This window comes from Armigeres subalbatus, chromosome 2 (assembly GCF_024139115.2).
Source record: "Armigeres subalbatus isolate Guangzhou_Male chromosome 2, GZ_Asu_2, whole genome shotgun sequence".
Classification (NCBI taxonomy): Eukaryota; Metazoa; Arthropoda; class Insecta; order Diptera; family Culicidae; genus Armigeres; species Armigeres subalbatus.
Window position 1 is genome coordinate 194336098 of NC_085140.1, and position 15181 is coordinate 194351278.

At 41.2% G+C, this 15181-nt stretch overlaps 1 protein-coding gene across 7 annotated transcripts in view; it reads right to left on the reverse strand.

The window, feature by feature from the left end:
* The window catches only part of LOC134211447 (F-box/WD repeat-containing protein 7), a 97341-nt gene extending 88309 nt beyond the window's left edge, over positions 1 to 9032 (reverse strand). For 2 of the 7 annotated variants that reach the window (XM_062688305.1, XM_062688312.1), the window contains exons 1-2: positions 8268 to 9032; positions 7899 to 8168 (exon numbers count right to left, since the gene is read on the reverse strand). The gene's annotated coding sequence lies outside the window, so the exon portion shown is untranslated. The remainder of the gene's footprint in view (positions 1 to 7898; positions 8169 to 8267) is intronic. The other 5 variants (XM_062688310.1, XM_062688306.1, XM_062688308.1 and 2 more) reach the window with 5 other exon arrangements.
* Between the last annotated feature and the right edge of the window lie 6149 nt (positions 9033 to 15181).

A 15181-nucleotide genomic window follows, 5' to 3' on the forward strand; every position in this document is an offset into this window, starting at 1 on the left:
CAAAGATTTATGCGGTCAACGCTACAGAAATTACAGTGAAAGTTCCTCCAAGAGAAACAAAGTTAGGAAGCTTGAACTGAACAACTCATCAATTAGTTTGACAGATAAAACTTCGGAAGAAAGTATAGTAGAAAGTAATATCATGCTGTGTTGTTCGCCGTAGAGGGGTTAATTAATCAGAAACTAAGAAGTATCTCGGAATTATGTCAAAATTGACGTGACAAAAAATGGATATTCAGAATCGATGAAAAATGACAAAAAGTGAAGTTCTTACCCTTATAATGTTAAACGAGTGCTCAAGAGTGTAATGCATTCAATAATGGCTTGGAAATATCCCAAAAATTGGGTAAGCATAGACATCAAATGTGGAGTCCCTTCTCAACGACATTTTGCTATCGAAAACAAAACCCTACGCTCCTTATTTATTAAATTTCCACCCAAAACTAAATCCGCGTGAAGCCTCAAAACCGCATCAAATCCGCGAGAACAGCAAAAACCGCGAAAATTGCGAAATCCGTGTAGTCGTAACAATCCTGCGCTTTGCTGTGTGGTCTGCATACAGGCCTCTCGATCCCGAAGTCCATGGTTCGAACCCACTCTGCCTTTCATAAAACGGTCTTGGAGCAATTTCTCAAACTTTAAATATTTTGATCTGTTAGCAAATTACAAAATTATTACATTTAATTTGGTTGATGATAATGGTAGCAAAATTACATTTAATTTGGTTGATGATAACGGTAGGTACAAATGATTTTTATTTTGAACTTTTTTTACAAACGGCGGTGCGAAAATAGTGACTTTAGTGACCATTTTCCGAAAAATAGTCAAGTCACTAAAAAGTGACTTGCTACCAGCCCTGTTGTTTACACTTCCATCATGTAACAAACCCACCATAGAATGTCGTATTTTTCTTAGCATTTCAAAACAGCTCATTTTGCACCGTTGTACATGATACAAAACAAAATAAATATAGATGTACACTCTGTAGTCGATACTGCATGAGTGATTCAAAAACATGCTGACCATATTTCCTATGCATTCCCCTTTATATATTATCCCACAAGTTTGTTTCAAATAATCTCATTGTTTAAATATTACGAAAATTTGTCCCGTGATTGATATTTTTTTTTTTTTTTTTTCGAGAGTTGACCAGTTGTAGTCTTAATAGACTGGTATCTCGGCTGGGCTCTCCATGTGATACACAATACTAGCAGACGACTCAAGCTATGTTGCTCACTAGGTCACTGCGGTCTGGGTTCGTATTGTGATCATACCGATACATTTCCCTTCCCGCAGTCTGTCAGTTTAAAAAACAAATAATAATAATAATGAAAGCTTATCACGCGCATGAATGTTTTCCGAATAATTAACATGTAAAGTTGATTTAATGTTTTCTTGGAGCCGACATTCAATACCGAATAGTAGTCTATGTTGACAACGGGTGGTACTGATGCCATCTCCAAGTAAAGGCCGTTCTACAGCGATTAACGCAACGGCGCATCTTGACAGTAATTCTGTATTCTCTGTCAAAACGCGTCACCGCGCCCACCACCGCAGCCGATCCATAACACTTTGATGTAATGTGATGGGATCATACTAGTGGACTTTGTTTCAACATGGAATAATTTGAATGGTATCGTAAATATACAATAAATTAATTTAAGTACTATTGCAATAAATCGACATATTAATCTGAGAGCTTCCATTATTTTGGCGGTTGATCAAGATTATGGCGTCATATCCTTTACAGTACTGTCTGATATCATAAATTTCAGTAGTCAAATGGTCATGTTCTATTCCGCTCTTCAAAATTCAAGTCTGGTCCAAGATTCAGTTATCAATGGTATGGTAATGCTTCATTGCGTCTATTTCCTAGCTAAATGAATGAATTTTACGATTATGAAGCATTGATTTATATGAATAACATCATTAAAAATATGTACTACTCGTTGGATAGTCATTTCTATTATTGTGAGTTGTATAATTAATGTAAAACACTACTTGTCTTCTATATTTTAGATCTGTTATTGTCATTGTGTTCTTGTCGGTTGTCTGTCTGTTATGTTTCAACATAAAGATCTTTTATAACTTTGTCTTATTAGTGTTTTAGTCATTGTTAGATACAGTATGTATAAAACTACAAAAGAATGGTTGAGTATTGCCTTACAAATCCTATGTCCTTCTTCTATCTATCAATATCTGATTTCTCCTTTTATCAATCTCTTTTTCTCTTTTATAATCTCAACCTCCACTTTTTTCTTCTGCACGCTTAAAGTAAATTACACATCGTATGAATAATTTTCACACATGACGACGATGACACGAGAGAATAGCAATCTGTGTGAAAATTATGTGTAAGACATGCACAGTCGCTGTGTAATGTCTTTTATTCTTTTAATATGTGTAAGAAACTTTGCTTCGAACTGTCAAGTTCATTTTGATCGCCATGATGGCGGTTGCGTCCGGCATGCATCGCAAGGAAAATTACTTTTTCTGTGGATTTTCGATATGTTTCGATACGATACAACTAAAATGTGCGACTATAAACATCGCACTTTAGTTTGGTCATATCGAAACAAATGGGGACTCCTCTGAAATAGTATAAAAATGTTGCGATAATTTTCAATTTACATGAAAAAATATAATTGAGGTTAGGTTCGTTTTCCGACCGCTCTCTCACTGTGTGAAATGAACTCATCGGAAATCGTGACCCGTCAATTACGCTAAAATGAGTAACATGGCAGTTACTCATAATATGTGTTGTTCCAGGTTAGGCCCGTTTTGTGTGAACGAAACACAAAATTGTGTGAATGACTTTAAGCGTGTGTCTCTCTTCTATCTCAGATTTTCAATTTAATATTTTTCTATCCAATAGTACAGTAAACTTCTACCTTGGCTGCTCTAAACCATTTCTGAAACAAAAATAAATAAAAAATAAAATTCTGTTTAATTACTGAATCTAAAATGTTCAATATTATTATTTCATTTTGTGATCAATCTATTTTTTAATCCTACGTTTTTCTTGGCTGATTTCTGGTTTGCTATGACATTACTATTTTGAATTTTTCAACCTGATGTAAATCCTGATAAGTCTAAATAGTTCTCCACTCCATTGAAAACATTCTGAAAATTGAATGTCTCTAAAATACAAAGTAGACTTCTCAATTTCAATCTATATTACAACCTATCCTATCCTACCTATGGCCACGCGTTGGCTTCGCTACTTCCAGTTGACGAGAAATTGATTAATTTCCCGACCCCTTGGAGAGTGCTAATGAGCCCTAGCGGATCCTCCATGTAAAGAGCTATACCTGATAAGTATGCCGGGACATACGATCAGGGGCTCAGTCTGCAAAGCAGCCGATCCACTGTGAATCGTTAGAGGCGCACTGAAGTGCTCCAAATGTGATATGATACACAGATGAATATTATCTTCAGTACCGTCAACCCCCGTGACCTTGGCTAGGAAAATTTGTCCCGTGATTGATATTTTTTTTTTTTTTTTTTTTTTTTTCGAGAGTTGACCAGTTGTAGTCTTAATAGACTGGTATCTCGGCTGGGCTCTCCATGTGATACACAATACTAGCAGACGACTCAAGCTATGTTGCTCACTAGGTCACTGCGGCCTGGGTTTGTATTGTGATCATACCGATACATTATTCTTTCTATCTACAGTCTGTCAATTATAAACCGAACAAATATTGGAAGCTCAACATGTACATAGATGTTTTCTGAATAAGTAGTTAACATGTAAATTTAATTATTAGTTACTTGGAGCCAACATTCAATACCTAATAGTAGTCTATGTTGACAACGGGTGGTACTGTTGCCATTTCCAAGTAACAATTTCGAATAAAGATGTAATGATATCATTCTGGTAGGGTAGTTTCAAAATAGATTAATTTAAGTACTACAGTGATGACCCGATTTTGTCACTCCCCGATTTTGTCTACCCCCGATTTTGTCTACCCCCGATTTTATCACGTTTTCGACCCGATTTTATCACGTCCCGATTTTGTCACGTTTTCGACCCGATTTTGTCACCCCAAAAAATTTTGTCATTCTTTTTATTTTCGTAAATAATACCAAAAATAACATTGATTTTCATGAAATAACTTTCACCGCCTGTAGTTTATCACGAACGACTTCTGAGTACCTGAGAAATATTCTGTAAGCAATTTCGACAAGATATAACGGGTACCGTTCACGCATTTGGCCTTTCCAAGGCATAAAATGATTCATATTTGTGGAATGAATTAAAAAAAATGAAAATATTTTTTTTCCAATTTTGTCACATACCCTGTTTTATCACCCCAAAATTCACCAGGGGGGTGATAAAATCGGGATATTACTGTATTGTAATAAATGGACACATTGAAGAGCTTCCCTTATTTTAACACGGTTGAGTATCGGATGTTTGTCAATACGTCGTCGAGTTAATTGTATCCTATCAGTCACAGTAATGTCATATGTTAAAGTTTCAGTAGTCTAATAGTGATCATTATACAAAATTTCTGTCCAGTTGTTCCGTAATTGCTTTTTTTTTTGGTCTAGTTCTATTCCCTTTTCTAATATTCAAACCTTTATTATTGATTAAAATAATGAGGTCTAAAATACAGTTATTCAGATTCAGGGTATACAATATTTAATATAATAGTGGATGAACGAATCATATGGTCTATCCACATTTCCGTAAGTGGTCAAGTTATTAGTCTTGTAGCAATAATAGTGGTACTAGTTATTCTCTATCTTGTGAGTGCAATGGTCTCAATTAACTATTCTAAACAGAACTCTGTCTCTTGTCTTTCTGTCCACCGATGGTCATGTATTTATTTTCGTTTTTTATTATTTATTTGATATCTTTTAATTTCAGTCATTTATTTTACTATCGGTCATTTATTTTATTATAAGGTAAAGGTCAGCGAATTTGTCTTAATACGAGAAACACTAAGTCATGTCCCCTATATATCCGCTAATTTTTCTAACTAACCTAATAGAAGGAAGAGAGAAACAGTTTTTTTGCGTTGATACATGCAGCTAGAGAGACTAAAATAAAGAGATTATCGAGAAGATATAATAGATACATTCACTATCTCCAATGCCAAATTAGTAAATCTACAAATTCTACTTTTCACTACTAAAATTCTACTTCAGCTATACGGGTACAAAATGAATTATTGTTAGCTACTACTACAAGTATAAATAGATGTATGCTATTTGGATAAGCGTTTGTTTCAGGGTCTTGTTAGTATTAGAGTTATGTTAGTTAGACCCCTACTGAGCCCTGCCGGCACCTCCAAATTTACCAATAACCATTAGTTAACTTGGAGGCATGGTACCTCAAGTGTTTGGTATAACTGTTGACTTTATTTAAGTAAGATGTGATAAAAATTTCTCTACGGAGCTTATTTTCAAACCATTACCATTAAAATAACGATATTCTTGTGAAAGAGATATAAAAAATGGAAAAATATCTTAATTTTTAATTTAGTGTTGAACTTAACCTTTGTTCGAAAAAGCACTCTATTAAACAACAAAATAAAAATAAAATAAAATCTTTTAAGACACTTGAAATATCAACGTCAAGCCCCTTATCCATGGACAGGGAAATTTGTCCCGTGATTGATATTATACTTTGATCGTTTCCAGTCTCCTGATGTCACAATCGCGAGTAGTGATTAGAATGGTGTTTTATCAGCCTTTCGAGTTCAGCATGTTTGATGACTTGGTATAAATTATACTCACACATCTATAGTGGATCGAAGGAAGCACCTGCTTCAGTAGAAATGTGCTGGATAGTTGAGGATTTTAAGGAATTATTAGGGCATGCCCCCCACGTAATGGTTTTGGTATGCTTTGGTAGTATAGTGTCAGTAATGGGATTGCCTGGGAGGGAGGGAGTGACAGTGCATATACTTGGTATCCAAAAACGTGACAGAGGGGGAGATGGGTGTAGAAATCTAAAAAAATTGTAGATGTCATATTTGAATCGCCCCTTACAAAACAATATGGGTTTAAGACTTAGTGTTCTGTTTGTGATGGCAAACTGTCAGTAGTGGAGTGCCTCCTTTAAAGTTTCCACGAGATATTTGGTCGCTGGTGACAGTCTAGTTGCTTGTAACTGGGCACAAGTAGTGCATAGAGACTTGCAGAGTGTCGATCTGCAGCAAGCACCGGATGATTCGTGGATTGGCCGTCCTCCATTTGGCCACAATGTCACTCGCAGTGCGAGGCGCAAGAGAGGTGCACGTTGTTTTCATGGATTAATATTGTCACCCCCTGAAATATTGCTTGGAAATACGTCGTCGACGTTTTCAGCATCATCCACCGGAAAGACCTAACAAGGATTTTGGAAGCGATAAACAACGTGCATAAGGACATCAAATTGATTAGCGAGGAGCAAAAGGAAGGTAAATTACCTTTCTTGGATCTATTCTGCCGTGAATCGCATATTTGTCCCATATGAATAGGAAACCCAGCAAAGATGGGACAGATATGCGATTCACGGCAGTATTGGTTATCAAAGGAACAAATGCAACATTAGACCTTGAGATCTACAGGAAGCCCACCAACACCATGAGCGTGATCCCATGTACATCGAATCATTCGTATATCAACATAAAATGGCAGCATTTCATCATATGATCCACAGGATGCAGACGATGCCCCTAAGCGAAGACGGAAAAACGAAGGAGCTACAACACATTTTGGAAACAGCGAAGATCGACGGATATAAGGAGAGGACAATACAAGCAATCATCAACAATAAAAAAAACAACCTATGGAGAAACGAACTGACAACACTAACAGCTTCAATACATTTTTCAAATCAAAATCTTCCACATAATGTTCATATTTACATCTGAGTTTTCAGAACATTGTAAATTTATGTTCAAGTCGGGTGCTTTAATACCCGGGACATAGGCAATTAACTTTGATTAAGGTCAAGCGGTTGTCAAACGACGTCAGATAATAAATAAAAGTGCATCTGATTGCGCAGTGCAATGCGCAGCTGTAACCGAATTTGATACAGTCAAACCTCCATGAGTCGATGTTCTATGACTCGATATCGACTCATGGAAGCAAATTATTGCGTATTAAAAAATATTTTCTGGGCTACTGTGATGGTCCCATCAAACAGCTTTCCAAGCAATGTTTATTCCACATCTCGATATTTCCACGAGTCGATGGTCCCTTCAACATCGACTCATGGAGGTTTGACTGTAGTTTTAGAATATTGCAGTTGAAAAGCATTGTAGTTTAACGACTTGCAGTTATCGAACGTCTACTGTATCGCATTTATGTCTCCACTTGATTGTAACTTTACAGATACTATTTTGACCTCAACAATAAAGACGCCCGCACATAGGATACGTTTGCGTTGCGTTTGACACATTTTCCATGCGGGGCTCTTAAGGCTGTCAGTGTCTCAGCAATTTTGGAAATATTAACCAAGATTACAGCCTAGCTTTCAGTAGGCACATTTTGCCGAGATTTCTGCCAAAGTAACGTTCAGTTGCTAAAACTCAGCAAATAATTTACTGAAAATCAGCTAACAAGTGTCGTTTTTTCGCTGGAATATTAGTTCTATATTTTACTTTACACAAGACAAGACTTGCAAGACTGACAAGTACATAATTCTCATTGAACATTAGAGCATTCAACACGCCGAGTCACAGCATTGAGGAACACTGCCGATCATCGTATATTCATGAGTAGGTATTCTGTGAGCAATCTTTTTGCTTCTTTTCTCAGTGTGTCACGCGCACATGTGGCCACTTTTTTGCATTAAAATGCACCATTGATGTATCTAATTATTGCTTATGCTGAACATATTTTTAGAAGTAGCATTAAACTGCGGAGATTGTAAGTTTTCGACATCGACAAATGCAACATACCTGTACTTTCGAGGGACAAAATCGATTCTGCTTCAGGGTCTGCTGGGTTCCGCTGTCAGAATAATCCACAACAAAGTCGCAATTTGGCCTTCGATGAGATGGTCGAAGGTTTTCTTCCTCACTGTATATTCCGTATTCTTACTTTAATGAGGCGGACCTTTCGCGTGACAACGACGATCTTTCAGCTACTGCAAGCTTCGATCGGCCTCATCGTGATAGTTTTCTTCTAGAGGTATTTCATCAAATCACACAAACGCACCTTGAACTGCCCTAAAACCCCATAAAAATGTTCAATTTCGATACATTTCGTTCGAGCAACGCATCCACAAGCAGCAGCACTTTTTAGTGAAATGAAGAAATAATATTTACAAACGTGAATCCATCTTTTCTCCGCTGAATCAAATTACGAGGCAGAGCCTACTCCACTTTGGGGCCCCAGAAGCAGATATTCGATTAAAAAAAAACAACACTCAGACAGCCACAGAACTACGTTCCCAAGACAACGCACTACACGGACAGCAGCGCCCAACACACAAACAATAGGGCCCTCGTTTTCTTTTTCGCTTGCTGTTTTCCTTCTGGGGCTACGCGTTTTTTCCTTCGCCGACTTTTCTCACTGCTCTGAACAAAAATATTTTCGATTCCAGTGAAAATTTGCACCACTTTTCACTACCGCCTGCTGCTGCTGGGTGCGTGCTGCGCAATCAGAAACGAGAAAAAAACGGTACTCTTATTTTTTGCCCTCAAGAAAACTTCTATTTTCCTTTGCCGCCGTCTTCGAATCGAACCGAGAAAACCCGACGCCACGCAGCAAACACAAAAACTTCTGATCGCGGATTCCGCAGTCCCAAATCCAAGTCACCGTTGTTCGATTTTTATTCGGTTCAACACAATTTTCACTCGTTATCACCTTTTGAGAGCAGAAAACACTTGAAAATAACTGTCCACTTGGTTTTCTGCTGGCACTATGCGCTATGGCTGCGAAACGAAACCGAATCGAAAATGTTTGTCGTCGTCGATGTCGAAACCAACCATCCAGCAGAAAAGGGTAGCAAAAGCAGAATGATGGCTGATGCGTGTGGAAAAAATGACGATGGTCTTCCTCCGGACGAATCAACGCGAGCGAGAAACTTTTCTCGGGTACTTATTCAAAAGGACGTATGTGATTTTGTAAACAAAGATTGAAACGTCGATTTGTCCAATCTGATAGCCCTCCCACGCAAACCATCACCACATACAGGCAGGGAAAGCCTTCGGCTACCTGTTGGTGGTGTTAGTTTGCGTGGGAGTGCCATCAGATTGGATAAATCGACGTTAAAATCTTTGTTTACAAAATCACATACGTCCTTTTGAATAAGTACCCGAGTTTTCTTGGCAAGGCAAGAGTCGTGCGGGTTTAGCTGCGGAAAGTGCGAACGAACGAATGACATCGCAAAAGAAAATGGATAAAAATGTGTAAATGCGAGCGAACATAAAAATCGCCCTTGCAGCAGAAACGTCAAATGCTTGTTGAAGTTTCTTTGCCGGAAAGTTGGTAGCGCTTACACGAATATGAAAATTTACCCAAATTTTAATTGGGCCCAAAAGTGGGTTGTTTGCACTCAAAACCGTGGTTTGGGCCAATAACCCAAATTTGAGTAAAATGACTTTTCTGGCACTAGGTAGTTTGCCTTTAATCCCATGTAAACAATTTACCCAAAGCTGAGTTTAATTTATCCAAAGCGGACCTTGATCAACCCAAAATAGAGAATATTGAATTTACTCAAATTTGGGTTATTGGGCTGAGCAACCTCGGTGAGGTGTTTGCATCTTGCTCTAGTTTTGATAGCAATCATGGGAAAGAAAGGGAAAACTACCCAAATTTGGGTAAATTTTTTCAGCGATATTCTCAATACAGTCGGGATTCGCTGGTTGGGATCTTAATACTTGGGTCGCTTTTTAGTTGGGCCTCCGCTGGTTGAGCCATGGCCCAACTAAAAAGCAACCGTACGTCAAAATTCAATGTAAACACGGAAAACGGGATTGGGCGTCACTGGACATCATTTGTGATGTTGAAGTCGAAATACACGTGTTCAAATGGCTGTCAGTTGGCCCAACTAAAAAACCGAATTCGTTAGTTATGGGCCGAGGTCGTGGCCCAACCAGCGAATCGCGACTGTAGTGCGTATATTGAACTCAAAGTTTAGGTTGATTTATCTGTTCGTGTAGGGGTATCGATGTTTTTACATATTCTGAGTCTACAGGAAAAACTTAGCCTAACCCCAATTGGGTTGTTTAGGGGTATATCTAGAGTGCTTTGAGAATAGGTCGTATGTGCAAAAGAGAGCCTCTCTTCGGTTACATTCTCTTTCGATTATTACAAAGCTATACACAAATTTATGTTGGATTTTTTGGCAGATATCTAAAGACAATAACTTTGTCTAGCGTGCTAAAGTGAAAATGTAGCAGAAAATGCTAAACTTGCCGATCTATTAGCGAAAGAGAGCGTAAACAAAGAGAATCTCTCTTTTGCACATACGACCTATTCTCAAAGCAATCTAGAATATATGTTTTTACATATTCTGAATCTGCATAAAAAACTGAGCCTAACCCCAATTTTTCAGAATTTTTGGAGCCCCGGAACTATTTTAAATTTGCATTTTAAATTTATATGGGACTAAAAATTTGTTCTTATGCTGCATGGGCCAATTGTCATTCTATGAATGTTAGTGTCATTCTATCGATTGAAATGGATTATTGTTTGCTGTATAAAAATGTAAATAAAAGGTTTTCAAACAAAATAAAAATATGTTGGAGATCAGCAAAGCATGCTCTTTACGTTAAACTATAAAAAACCTCATATTTTTCTTTGCTAAACAACCCAATTCGGAATTTTCCGGATTAAAAAGTATCAACACCCATTTAAACACATTATGCTGTCAGTTTTCAAATTTGTGCTGTGATTTTGTTTTGGTTCATTTGTATGGATCTGACAGTCGGATTAACGAGAGAAACCCCGATAGTCCGGCCATACATTTGTCGGATCAGCGGGGGTATACTGTACCCCTAAACAACCCAATTGGGTAAATAGTTGTCAAAAGTAACGACAGTTCACCTTGCTGAAATTTTCAGTAACTTGTTTTTGCTGAAATGTTTGCTGATCATTCAGCTCGGCAAAATTCAGCAAAATTTTGCTGATTTTCGGCGAAAAAAATGTTGTGTGCAGGTAATGGCCTAAACACTGCCAAAAATATCTATATAAGATATATGTGTCGCCGTTATAAATTTTTGCAATAGCTCCACCCTAATATAATCGATATAGAACCACACATAAATTAAATAATTGCTAATTCGAGACCACACATAAAGCTTATTTCGATATATTTTTTATTAATAGTTCGTATGGAGAATAGTTATGTGTGCGCTGATATACATCATAAGTTAAATCTATGGATTTTTGCCAATAAATATGTGTAGATTTTTAGTAGTGAACGTGTATTCTTAGGAGTCTAATCTAAAACCTTAATCAACAGATGCAGGAATCCGTGATAGACAGCGGGAAGCACACCTTGGAACGGAGAACAGAAGGCCCTCAACGGAGGTAACACATACCCGAGATAGAAGATGTTTGCAATCATGCTCACCAGGGCCTTTTATCTATTACAGTGAGCCCACCGTGTGCAACCCAGCCGACCACCTACACATCAACGACGACTGCACACTTCGCATCAACGCACCACACGCATTCAGAGTCACTTCGTTTCCAGCCAGAATTTCCAATTGGAACAGGCGAGGGCAAGCCGCCCGGCGGCTATGTGAATGCAAAGTGCATGATTACCCATGTGTGCGTGACGAAAGTGAGCAAAGTAGGAGACACATCGACACATTGGCACGGCAAATGCTGGGTAAAGCGTACCATTGGTACTTCGCGTACCTGAAGGAATAAAATAGACCCCATTTCGCGGTCCTTAGCCTCTTACCCAGCAACTCCTATCCCTACCTCCCCGCGGTGCTGGCCGGGATACGAGCAACCTTAGGGAAGATCGGGTAACCAACCCCGGTGGGAACTATGGTCGTATGCTGACAGGAAGGGGGTTTGCTCTTCCGGAGGTGCAAATCTTATTGAGCGTCTGTTCTCCATGTCAGGATCGGCTCACAACAGCGTCTGTTCTCCATGTTAGGGCGGCTGATCATCGTCCGAGTGCCAGCGAGGGACTCTAAGTGAAACTGTGCACCATGGTCCACCGGAAATAAGGAGGAATGGTCCTCCGGAAATTTAGGGGGTTTGGTGGCAGGCCCTGCAAGCCAGCCAAAAAAAATCTTAAGCAACGAACAATCAACAAGAGAGTACGGACCGGAACCATCGGCGAAGACCACTGCGACGAAAAGGGACTAGCGATTGGAAACTCGGTTCGTGGAACTGCAAATCTCTCAACTTCATCGGGAGCACACGCATACTCGCCGATGTGCTCAAGGACCGTGGATTCGGCATCGTAGCGCTGCAGGAGGTTTGTTGGAAGGGATCAATGGTGCGAACGTTTAGAGGTAATCATACCATCTACCAGAGCTGCGGCAACACACACGAGCTGGGAACAGCTTTCATAGTGATGGGCGACATGCAAAGGCGCGTGATCGGGTGATGGCCGATCAATGAAAGAATGTGCAAGTTGAGGATCAAAGGCCGGTTCTTCAACTTCAGCATAATCAACGTCCATAGCCCACACTCCGGAAGCACTGATGATGATAAGGACGCATTCTACGCGCAGCTGGAACGTGAGTACGACAGCTGCCCAAGCCACGACGTCAAAATCATCATAGGAGATTTGAACGCTCAGGTTGGCCAAGAGGAGGAGTTTAGACCGACTATTGGGAAGTTCAGCGCTCACCGGCTGACGAACGAAAACGGCTTACGACTAATTGATTTCGCCGCCTCCAAGAATATGGCCATTCGCAGCACCTACTTCCAACACAGCCTCCCGTATCGGTACACCTGGAGATCACCACTGCAGACAGAATCACAAATCGACCACGTTCTGATTGATGGACGGCACTTCTCCGACATTATCGACGTCAGGACATATCGTGGCGCTAACATCGACTCTGACCACTATCTGGTGATGGTTAAACTGCGCCCAAAACTATCCGTCATCAACAATGTTCGGTACCGACGACCGCCGCGGTACGACCTAGAGCGACTGAAGCAACCTGATGTCGCCACTGCATACGCGCAGCATCTCGAGGCAGCGTTGCCGGAAGAGGGTGAGATCGATGGGGCCCCTCTTGAGGACTGCTGGAGTACAGTCAAAGCAGCCATTAACGACGCAGCGGAGAACAACGTCGGGTATATGGGTCGAAGTCGACGGAACGATTGGTTCGACGAAGAGTGCAGACAGATTCTGGAGGAGAAGGACGCAGCGCGGGCGGTCGCGCTGCAGCAAGGTACCCGGCAGAACGTGGAACGTTATAGACGGAAGCGGAGACAGCAGACCCGCCTTTTTCAGGAGAAGAAACGCCGCCTGGAAGAAGCGGAGTGCGAGGAGATGGAACAGCTGTGCCGTTCTCAAGATACACGCAAGTTCTATCAGAAGCTCAACGCATCCCGCAAAGGCTTCGTGCCGCGAGCCGAAATGTGCCGGGATAAGGATGGGAGCATATTGACGGACGAACGTGTGGTGATCGAAAGGTGGAAGCAGCACTACGAGGAACATCTGAATGGCGCTGAGAGTACAGGCAGTGAAAGTCAAGGCAGCGGAGGAGATGACTACGTCAGTTCAGCGGACGATGGAAGCCAACCAGCCCCCACCTTGAGGGAAGTTAAGGATGCCATTCAACAGCTAAAGACCAATAAAGCAGCTGGTAAGGATGGTATCGGAGCTGAGCTCATCAAGATGGGCCCGGAAAAGCTGGCCACTTGCCTGCACAAACTGATAGTCAGAATCTGGGAAACCGAACAGCTACCGGAGGAGTGGAAGGAAGGGGTTATATGCCCCATCTACAAGAAAGGCGACAAACTGGAGTGTGAGAACTTTCGAGCGATCACCATCCTTAATGCCGCCTACAAACTGATATGTGTAAGGACATAAACGGGAACCTTCTTACGAACGAGCGTGAGGTGATCCAAAGGTGGCGGCAGCACTACGAAGAACACCTGAATGGCGATGTGGCAGACGAAGATGGCGGTATGGTGATGGACCTGGGAGAACGCGCGCAGGACATAATTCTACCGGCTCCGGATCTCCAGGAAATCCAGGAGGAGATTGGCCGGCTGAAGAACAACAAAGCCCCTGGGGTTGACCAGCTACCAGGAGAGCTATTTAAACACGGTGGTGAGGCACTGGCTAGAGCGCTGCACTGGGTCATTACCAAGATTTGGGAGGAGGAAGTTTTGCCGCAGGAGTGGATGGAAGGTGTCGTGTGTCCCATCTACAAAAAGGGCGATAAGCTGGATTGTGGCAACTACCGCGCAATCACATTGCTGAACGCCGCCTACAAGGTACTCTCCCAAATTTTATGCCGTCGACTAGCACCAACTGCAAGGGAGTTCGTGGGGCAGTACCAGGCGGGTTTTATGGGCGAACGCTCCACCACGGACCAGGTGTTCGCCATTCGCCAAGTACTGCAGAAATGCCGCGAATACAACGTGCCCACTCATCATCTATTCATCGACTTCAAAGCCGCATATGATACAATCGATCGGGACCAGCTATGGCAGCTAATGCACGAACACGGATTTCCGGATAAACTGACACGGTTGATCAAAGCGACGATGGATCGGGTGATGTGCGTAGTCCGAGTTTCAGGGACATTCTCGAGTCCCTTCGAAACGCGCAGAGGGTTACGGCAAGGTGATGGTCTTTCGTGTCTGCTATTCAACATCGCTTTGGAAGGGTAATACGAAGAGCAGGGATTAACACGAGTGGTACAATTTTCAATAAGTCCGTCCAGCTATTTGGTTTCGCCGACGACATAGATATTATGGCACGTAACTTTGAGAAGATGGAGGAAGCCTACATCAGACTGAAGAGGGAAGCTAAGCGGATCGGACTAGTCATCAACCCGTCGAAGACGAAGTACATGATAGGAAGAGGTTCAAGAGAAGACAATGTGAGCCACCCACCGCGAGTTTGCATCGGTGGTGACGAAATCGAGGTGGTAGAAGAATTTGTGTACTTGGGCTCACTGGTGACTGCCGAAATGACACCAGCAGAGAAATTCGGAGACGCATAGTGGCTGGAAATCGTACGTACTTTGACTCCGCAAGACGCTCCGATCGAATAGAGTTCGCCGCCGTACCAAACTGACAA